The sequence below is a fragment of the Hirundo rustica genome, chromosome W (assembly GCF_015227805.2).
Source record: "Hirundo rustica isolate bHirRus1 chromosome W, bHirRus1.pri.v3, whole genome shotgun sequence".
NCBI classification, from domain to species: domain Eukaryota; kingdom Metazoa; phylum Chordata; class Aves; order Passeriformes; family Hirundinidae; genus Hirundo; species Hirundo rustica.
Genome location: NC_053487.1, coordinates 22686599 through 22695736, shown reverse-complemented (window position 1 = coordinate 22695736; position 9138 = coordinate 22686599).

Here is a 9138-nt window from a genome sequence, read left to right as displayed (position 1 = left end):
TAAGAGACACTGTTTTATAAACTATAAAAGACATGAATTATCACAGAGGCAGAAGCCTTCTACACCGCACCCTGAAAGTGTGGGAGACTTCTCCTCTGAGTTTAGATGCAAATCCCTGGTTACTTTCCTGGGGACTGGGGGAAAGGATCTTGATGTGTGCCCCACCAACGATTGGATGGTAAGATAGAATGAATCCGATTATTTCTTCACTAGCTGTAACATTAATAGGTACCTTTATCCTCGTGCTTTATATATCTACTAGTAGTCTCTTTTTTGTCTTTATTCCTGTGTAGTATTAGTTTAAGTCTTATGTCTAGTAGTTTTATGTCTATTAAATAAATAATTATTTCTATAATAGACCAAATCAGCCAATATTAAAGAACTTGTGAACTAGAGTGGGGTTTGGGGTGCTGCCACCTCAGTAAAGCTACTGCCTGGTGCCGGAGGCCTAGGCAAAAGGCAAAGGCTTATCTAAACCCCTACATCCAATTGTACCAGCAGCTCTTGCCTTGACAGGTCTGGGGCAGTGTAATGCAATCTGTTGGCCTCCCCATACTTTTATTTGGACCACTGCCCACAATACCACAGGGGTTTCACCCGCTTGGCCTGCTTGATCCCAGCACACATCTCACAGTCATGGATAACCTGGGAGATACTGTCCATGGTTAAATCCACCTCTTGGTCTCCTACCCACTTATAGGTGGCATCTCTGCCTTGATGGCTTGAGGCATCATGGGCCCATTGAGCTAGGAACAACTCTCCTTTGTGTTGCCAGTCTAAGTCTATCTTTGACACCTCTATCTTTGCAGCCTGGTCTACCTGCTCATTGTTTTGGTGTTCCTTATTAGCCTTACTCTTGGGGACATGGGCATCTACATGACGGACTTTCACAGGTAGCTTCTCTACCTGAGTGGCAATGTCCTTCCACTCATCTGCAGCCCAGATTGGTTTTCCCCTACACTGCCAGTTAGCCTTTTTCCACTTTTCCAGCCATCTCCACAGAGCATTGGCTACCATCCATGAATCAGTGTAGAGGTAGAGTGCAGGGGAAAATGGGCAATTGAATAACAGAATCAATATGATTTCAGCAGAAGCCATTTATTGTTTACATTAAGCTACAGTTATAGATTCTAGGACTACTGTCCACACGTACAGGTATGTCTCGATTGGCTAAGCCACTTGTTCATGAGGCAGGCACACATCCTTCAGTACACCTAATTGTGTCCTCTATCTAGGTTTTGCATTTTTTGTAGACAGTTCCTCAGGCTCTTGGTTTTTATTTTTAGTCCTGTTGTCTCAGTAGCCTTGATGAATTCCTGAGAACTCTGAAAAGAAGACTGCAGGTGGCTTGCTATCTACAAACATTTTGGCTGGTACACAGAATGGCCCAAGTTATTCAGATACATCACTACAGTAGAGCTTTGGCCACTCCTCTCCTTCAACAGTGTCCAGGGCCAGTTGAACAGCTTTGTGTTGTAGTGCATTAATTTGGTTTATATTGTATTTCATTTTTATATTGTGTTTTCTTCTGTATCCCCTGTTCCCTTGGATAATGTATCACATGGTTTGTCCCTGCTTGGCCCCGCCCATCCCCCACACTGGAATGTAGCCCAACTCTGTCCCACTCCCACCTTATCCCTGATTGGGTAGTGGCTTGTCCCTACCTCTAGGCCCGTCCCCCCTGGGAAAAAGCCCCAGGACAGCCGGGAGGTCGCTCTCTCTGGCACTGGATGGGGACGGGGACAGAGTTCCGTACTGAGCTCAGGCCGGCGGGGGCAGGACCCCAGAATAAAGCCGTGATTCCCCCCCGGACAGAGAGCAGACTCTCTTTTTGCCATCGACGGTCTCCTGTACTCTCTAAAGAAAAAGGTACTACTCTCTGGGTAGCTTTAAGGACCCTGGTGAAGGAAGATTCCTTCTGGTGTGGGCTCTCTCTCAAGCTAGCCGAGGCTAAAATGGAGCACGGGCTCCGAGGGGGAGAGAGAGCCGCATCAGCTTTGAGTTCAGCAAGTTGGCTTGAACCACCTTCTTCAGTAGCTTCTGCAACCTGTCATATGGGGCTCCATATGGCTGCTTTCCACTTTTGTTTCATTCTTACAATGCGACAGGAACCATCAGTGAAAAAAGCGCAACGTGTTTCTTCTGCTGGCAGTTCGTTGTATGGTGGAGATTCCTCAGCACGTGTCACTTGTTCGTGTTCCTCTTCATCAGTGAGATCAAAGTTTTCACCTTCAGGCCAATTTGTAATTGTTTCCAAGATCTGAAGGAAATTCAGTTTTCCGATACAGGTGCACTGTGTGATGAGAGCAATCCACTTACTCCATGTGATATTGGTGAGGTGGTGGGTAGAGGGAACCTCTGCTTTGCACCTCCACTCCAGCACCAGTAGTCGGGGTGCCAGGAGGAGCTGTGCTTCAGTGCCTATTACCTCTGAGGTGGCTCGGACTCCTTCGTAGGCTGCCATGATTTCCTTCTCTGTTGGGGTGTAGTTGTTTTCGGACCCTCTGTAGCTTTGGCTCCAGAATCCTAGTGGTTGGCCTCGAGTCCCATTAGGCACCTTCTGCCAAAGGCTCCAGGACAGACCATGGGTCCCTGCTGCAGAGTAGAGCACGTTCTGCACATCTGGTCCTGTCCTGACTGGGACAAGGGCTACTGCATGAGCGATCTCCTGCTTGATCTGGGCAAAGGCTTGCTGCTGTTCAGGGTCCCACAGGAAAGTGTTCTTCTTGCAGGTGACCAGGTAGAGAGGGCTCACAATCTGGCTGTACTCAGGAATGTGCATTCTCCAAAAGCCTATGGCACCTCGGAAAGCTTGTGTTTCCTTCTTGTTGGTTGGTGGAGATATTGCGGTGATCTTGTTGATGACCTCGGTGGGAATCTGATGCCGTCTGTCTTGCCAGTAAATTCCCAGGAACTGGATCTCTTGAGCAGGTTCCTTGACTTTGCTCTTCTTCATGGTGAAACAGGCTTTCAGGAGAATTTGGATGATTTTTTCTCCTTTCTCAAACATTTCAACTGCAGTGTCTCCCTACACATCATCTATGTACTGCAGATGTTCCAGAGCCTCACCCTTTTGTAGTGCAGTCTGAATCAGTCCATGGCAGATAGTGGGGTTGTGTTTCCACCCCTGGGGCAATCAGTTCCAGGTGTACTGCACACCCCTCCAGGTGAAGGCCAACCGAGGCCTGCACTCTGCTGCCAGAGGAATGGACAAAAATGCATTGGCAATGTCAGTAGTGGCATACTACTGTTGTAGTGCATTAATTTGGTTTATATTGTATTTCATTTCTTATACTGGGTTTTGTAATGTTTCTTCTGTACCACCCTGTTCCCCTGGAAAATGTATCATGAGGTTTGTCCCTCATTCTAGAGAAGCTGCAAACCATACAGAGAAAACTTACCAGATGAAACACCAGGAAGGTGGTATCTATCATCCAGGGAACACTGAACATTCTCAAAAGGTGACATACCAGATTTGAAGGGGAAGGAGATGAAGGGCTGGGAAACATCATCCCCCATGTTTCCCCAAACAGACTGGATGTAATTACTAATAAACCCCCAAAGCAGACTGCGGTGGCTCTTTTGAGAGAACAGGTGTCCCGTCGATGGCAAAAGAAAAGAGTCTGCTCTTTGTCTGGGGGGGATTACGGTTTTATTTTTGCCCCGAGCCCAGTCCGGTCCCTGTCCCCATCCCGATGTCAGAGACCACCCCACCTCTTCCCAGGGCTTTTACCCAGGGTGCAGGCCCTAGAGGCAGGGACAAGCCACTATCCAATCAGGGACAAGGTGGGAGTGGAACAGAGTTGGGTTACATTCCAGTGTGGGGGATGGGCATGGCCGAGCAGGGACAAACCACGTGATACAGTTTCCAGGGAACAGAAGAAACATTACAAAACCCAATATAAAAATGAAATACAATATAAACCAAATTAACGCACTACAACAGCAGGCTACCAAGACTAGGACAGAGAAACAACAGATCCTACACATTTTCAACATCTCCCAGTACTTCTGTTAACTTTCTATAAATCATTACCACCAAGCCTGATTTGTAGGCCTGTTCTGTAAAAGTTATATGCAAGGGACAAAATTGCCCCATCTGTGGATAGGCAAACATGCCTAGAGACCAGAGAGACATTATTACATCAAACAGCATGGTGACTACTGACTGCTGTATGCCAATACAAAGTGTTTAAAACCAGAATGTAATTATTACTGTTTTTTTCACTTTCTCCAGTCCCACATAAGTTGGGTACCAAATTTTGTCTCAGTTTGAGACAAGTTAGGAGGAAACGTCCTGAGAGGAGCGTCTCCTCTGAAGAAGGTAGGTTTCGGCACTCCTTCTCCCCACCAACTAAGACAGGAATTTCTCAGTGGAAAGTGAAAAATCTGTTTATTTAACAAGCAAACTGCATGCAGGCATGGGAAAAAATAAATAATGTTAGATATTAAAACCTTCTTGCTGTGGAGAAAACTGGTGGACTCAGAGTTCTTTCTGTAGGTGTGGCTTGGCTCCTCCAGAGGTCCGGAGCCAGGCTGTGGTGTCCCAGGGCCTTCCCTCTAGTCTGTGGCATGCAGCTTCCAGTGATGTTCTGGTGTTTCGGACTGGGGCAAAGCTGAACAGTTCTAGAAGAAGTCGTCACAGTCCCATGAAAACTTCTTGCCTCAGCTAGCAAACAAGAAGCTAACTAAAAGCAAAGATGTACTCCCTTTGTCCGTGCTGCACAACACAGCTGAGAGAATATGGAGGAAGATGTGTGTTTGAACAGAGATCGTCAAAATAATTCCACTGGCTTCCGCCCCTTCCCCCGGGCCTAGCTTAAAGCTGCACGACCCATGTCTGGGCATAAAACAGATGATAGGAGATACAGGATCATACAGTCACCCCAGGACAGCTGTGATCAAACAGACCAAGTGGTTAAAGCCCTTATGGTATGGTGGGTGGTAGTCCAAGTATAAGTATGGGGAGGCCTGGCAGATTGACTACATCACACTGCCTCAAACCCACCAGGGCAAGAGCTACATGCTCACAATTGTAGAAGCCACCACTGGATGGCTGGACACCTACCCTGTGCCTCAGGCTACTTCCCAGAACACCATCCTGGGCCTTGAAAAGCAGGTCCTTTGGAGACATGGTACCCCTGAGAGAACTGAGTCCAACAACAGGACTCCTTTCAAGAATAGACTCATAAACACCTGGGCTAGGGAACATGGTATTGAGTGGGTGTACCATATTCCTTACCATGCACCAGCAGCTGGGAAAGTTAAGCAATACAACAGCCTGCTTAAAACCACCGTGAAGGCACTGGGAGGGGGGACTCTAAAAAACTGGGAAATGCATCTGGCAAAGGCCACATGGCTAGTCAACACCCATGGTTCCACCAACTGAGCAGGCCCTGCCCAATCTGAGCCTTTGGGAACAGCAGATGGAGATAAGGTTCCAGTAGTGCATGTCAGGGGACTGTTAGAGAAAACTGTTTGGATCAATTCTGTCTCAAGTAAAGACAAACCCGTCCATGGGAGGAAGAGGGGAAAATGTTTTTTTCCAGCCCTTCAGGCCTGATACAACAGTTTTTGAAAATGTTGAATTCCCTCTAGATATTAAGGATGGCATAATCTTGTTAGTTCTGTTTTGTTTTCTCTGTATGTCTCGCACTGTCTACACCATACTTGGAATCAGGACAGTGCTTGGTATGGTACATCACCTTCAGGAGGAGGAGAAAAGAAACAAATCAATTGGCACTGTGCCCACACAAACCATGGCTGAGCCAGAGGGAAAAGGAAACAAAGCAACAGACACCATATCCACGCAAACTGTTGCTGAGCCAGGAGGACAGCCTAAGCCGGTAGCAGTTGCCCCTGTTCAGAATAGGAAATCCAAGATGAAATCAGTACGCATAGTGACTGATGAGGAGGAGGCAGGGCCTTCACACCCAGCAGAAGAGACAGAGCCAGAAATCATCACTCAGTCTCAATCCCTGGGTGAGCTGCATGAACTACATAGAGAGTTCACCTTCTAGAACAAGTATGTACTGACCTTGATGCCATGATGATTTTTTGCCTTTTATTTTTGTATACTTTTATGTATCCTCAGTATTCTTAGCATACATACTTGTAATTCTTTAAGCCTCAGCATAGTCCTGGTATTCTGCTAGGCCAGAAGACCAAACATCCTAAAGGCCTCACAGTTGGAGGCCGGAAAGCCTTATGCTATCTTGAGAAACCAAGGCCCTCTCTAGAACATATTCTGTAAACTAGGATTAAGCCCATCTGGGGGGAGAACACTTTAGGGGGATGTCACACCATTCATTTAAGCCTCTCATTGAAGAATCTTCGTTATATGTGTTAATTTGCAAGATCTATAAAATTGTATATGCGATATACCGTGAGTGTGCGTTTCGGCACATTCCACCTTGATGGACTGTTGCACCATAAAGATCCTTATTAAATACTGAGGTAAAAGCCCTTTTATCCCTTAACCATGTCTAGCTCTTAATTCTAAGACGAAGGAATAGGCATCAATCTGGCTGCTCTGTATCTGGGATGCCATGGCTAATGACACCATTCTGGATGGAAGTGAGGCCGGGCCACTGGGATTCCTGTCCTGGGATGTGGTCATTGACCAGATCAGGAAAACAGAGGAAACTCTCAGCCTCTGGTGGCGACTGCTAGCAAGTTGCAGTGATTTCACGTTCACCAATTTCTGTTTCCCAAAATTAGTGTAGTGGTCTGAGTGTCTACCAGAATCATTTACTCTTTTTTCTGCTGTGAGATAGGATTAGGAGAAAAGCAAAGCAGGCTCAAACTTAAAAGATATAAATATAGGTTTATTAAAACACTGGAAAAAAAAAGAATGAGAATCAAAATGGAACCTTCAAAACACTTCCCCCTCCCCACAAACTGTTCACTTTTCCACTAACAACAGAAAGAGACAAAACCTGGAACTTTTGGTCAGTTTACCACCCATAAAATAGTCTTTCATCAATCCATTTAGTGAGAGAAGTCTCTTTTGGTCTGTTATGGTAACTTTCCACAAGAAAGAACAGTCTGCTTGTGGCTTTTAACTCTCACAAAAGCAGCCGCCTGGGGAAATCTGCAATTATGAGACCCCTCCCATATTATGCAGCCTTTCCCGCGGCTGTATATGGTCCATGAAATTCATTGGGGTATCATTTTTAAAGATGATCGGTTCCAAATGCAAAGGTTTTTCTCCATCTATCTCTAAAATAATCTCCATCTCAAGAAACAGAGGTCTTCTTTTTCCCCAGGGGACAGAGGGCTTCTATCTTTCTTTCATCTTCCTCTGTTCAAAATTCTTCATTAGATCACAGCTATTTCAATATCTACTTAGTCCATCACATATACCTTTGCTCAAATCTACAATCTGAATATTCTCATCATCTCCCCAATGTATATTTTTTCCATGGTTTAAAGGGATATTCTAGCATATTACAGTCTGTTACCACAGCTCACAAAATACTTTCAGCCCAAAATCCAAGGCATCTTCTCTATCTCCTCATCTAAGATATAACTTATCTTTTCACCTGATATCTTCATATTGTCTCTTTATATGTCTCACTCTCTGGCTGTTCTCTCACTCAGAGAAAGGTTAGTCCTTTGTAAGCTTCATCTGTGTAAGGAAAGAGTTAACATTCTCCCAGGTCTGCAGAGGGCATGATTATTCTCCCCCCGGAAAGGGCTGAAGGTGGGAGATTCAGGCCATGCCGGGGCTGGAGCCAGGATCTCTCGCGTGGCTGGGCTTTTCTCCCCCTTCCCCTGCCCCGGGAGTCACCTGGCCCAGCAGGCTTCATGGGAAAGGCCAGGCCTGGGCAGGGCCCAGGCGGCCAGCCCCCCCCCCCCCCCCCCCCCCCCCCCCCCACCACGGGAAGGAGGGAGCTGGGACCAGCTTACCTCTCCCAAGGCAGGAAGAAAAAGGACTTTTCCCAGTATTCTCTGATTTTTAACCTGTGTAGCCCAGAGGCATATCTAACTCTCTAATTGATTAATCAAGCTGTCAGCTTCAAAGCCAGTCACTAATTGGTTTTTGCTCTACCTCTCTTGGAAAAAATCACTTCTGTGCTAAACCAGCACACAAGTGTGATGGAAAGAGACCTTTGTAGAGAGGACCTCCATGTGTAGCAAGGACAATGGAGGACAATGGAACACAATGGAGCAAGGTATCAAATGCCTAAGGGAATTAGCTATGCTGGATGTAATTTTTTAGTAGGATGAGACATTTTCTAAAAGCCCAGATGGTGTCCAGTGCACATCACAGATGTGATCAAAATTTGCACGGCTTGGACCAGAAATATATTCCCGTGACTTAGTGACTCTGCAATGGAGGGATCTAGAGGACAAGTTGGGTGCATTGGTTAGTAAATTAAGAATTTATGAAGACATTGTCACCATCCCATTATGGGCCCACATCTCGTCTTTGGAAACAAAGCTGGCTGAGCATATCTGGAGCCTGGAAGAGAAAATTGAAGGGCAATCAGAAACTGAAAGAAGAGCTTAAGGAAGGAATTTTACACATCTTACCAGGAAAAAAAGTCTCAGCTATTAGAGAGAGAGGGTGCACTCCATGAGACAACCTATGGTTTTTCCTTCATGAGCATAGATAAGACATGTGGAAGTGGGATGGAAAACCCACCTCATCCTTAGCAGCCCAGGTACATGAATTGAAAAGTGGAACATCTACCACAAGAAACTAATTTAGTGTAAATGCTGCTCCAGTCTGTCATGGACAAGAATCCAGGCAGTATAGGAGTGATGATATGACCAATCCTCTTGAAGGCATCTCACGGTCATATTTACAGGAAGACAGCAATATGTGCCATGACCGTGACCAGAATTAGAGAGGCCCTGCATCTAGCCAGGTCGACGAAAGGGACAATCGGATCTATTGGACTGTGTGGATCCAATGGCCTGGCACATAGTGGCCCTCTTCACTGATGGTTCCTGCCAAATTGTAGGGACAAACCAAAAATGGAAAGCTGCTTTATGGAGCCCCACACGTTGAGTTGCAGAAGCTGTTGAGGGACAAGGTGGATCAAGTAAATGTTACATTTGTCGCAGTTTTGGAGACAGGCAGATGACTGAACACACCAAAGCTCACGTGACAACAGCCAACGTTTATTG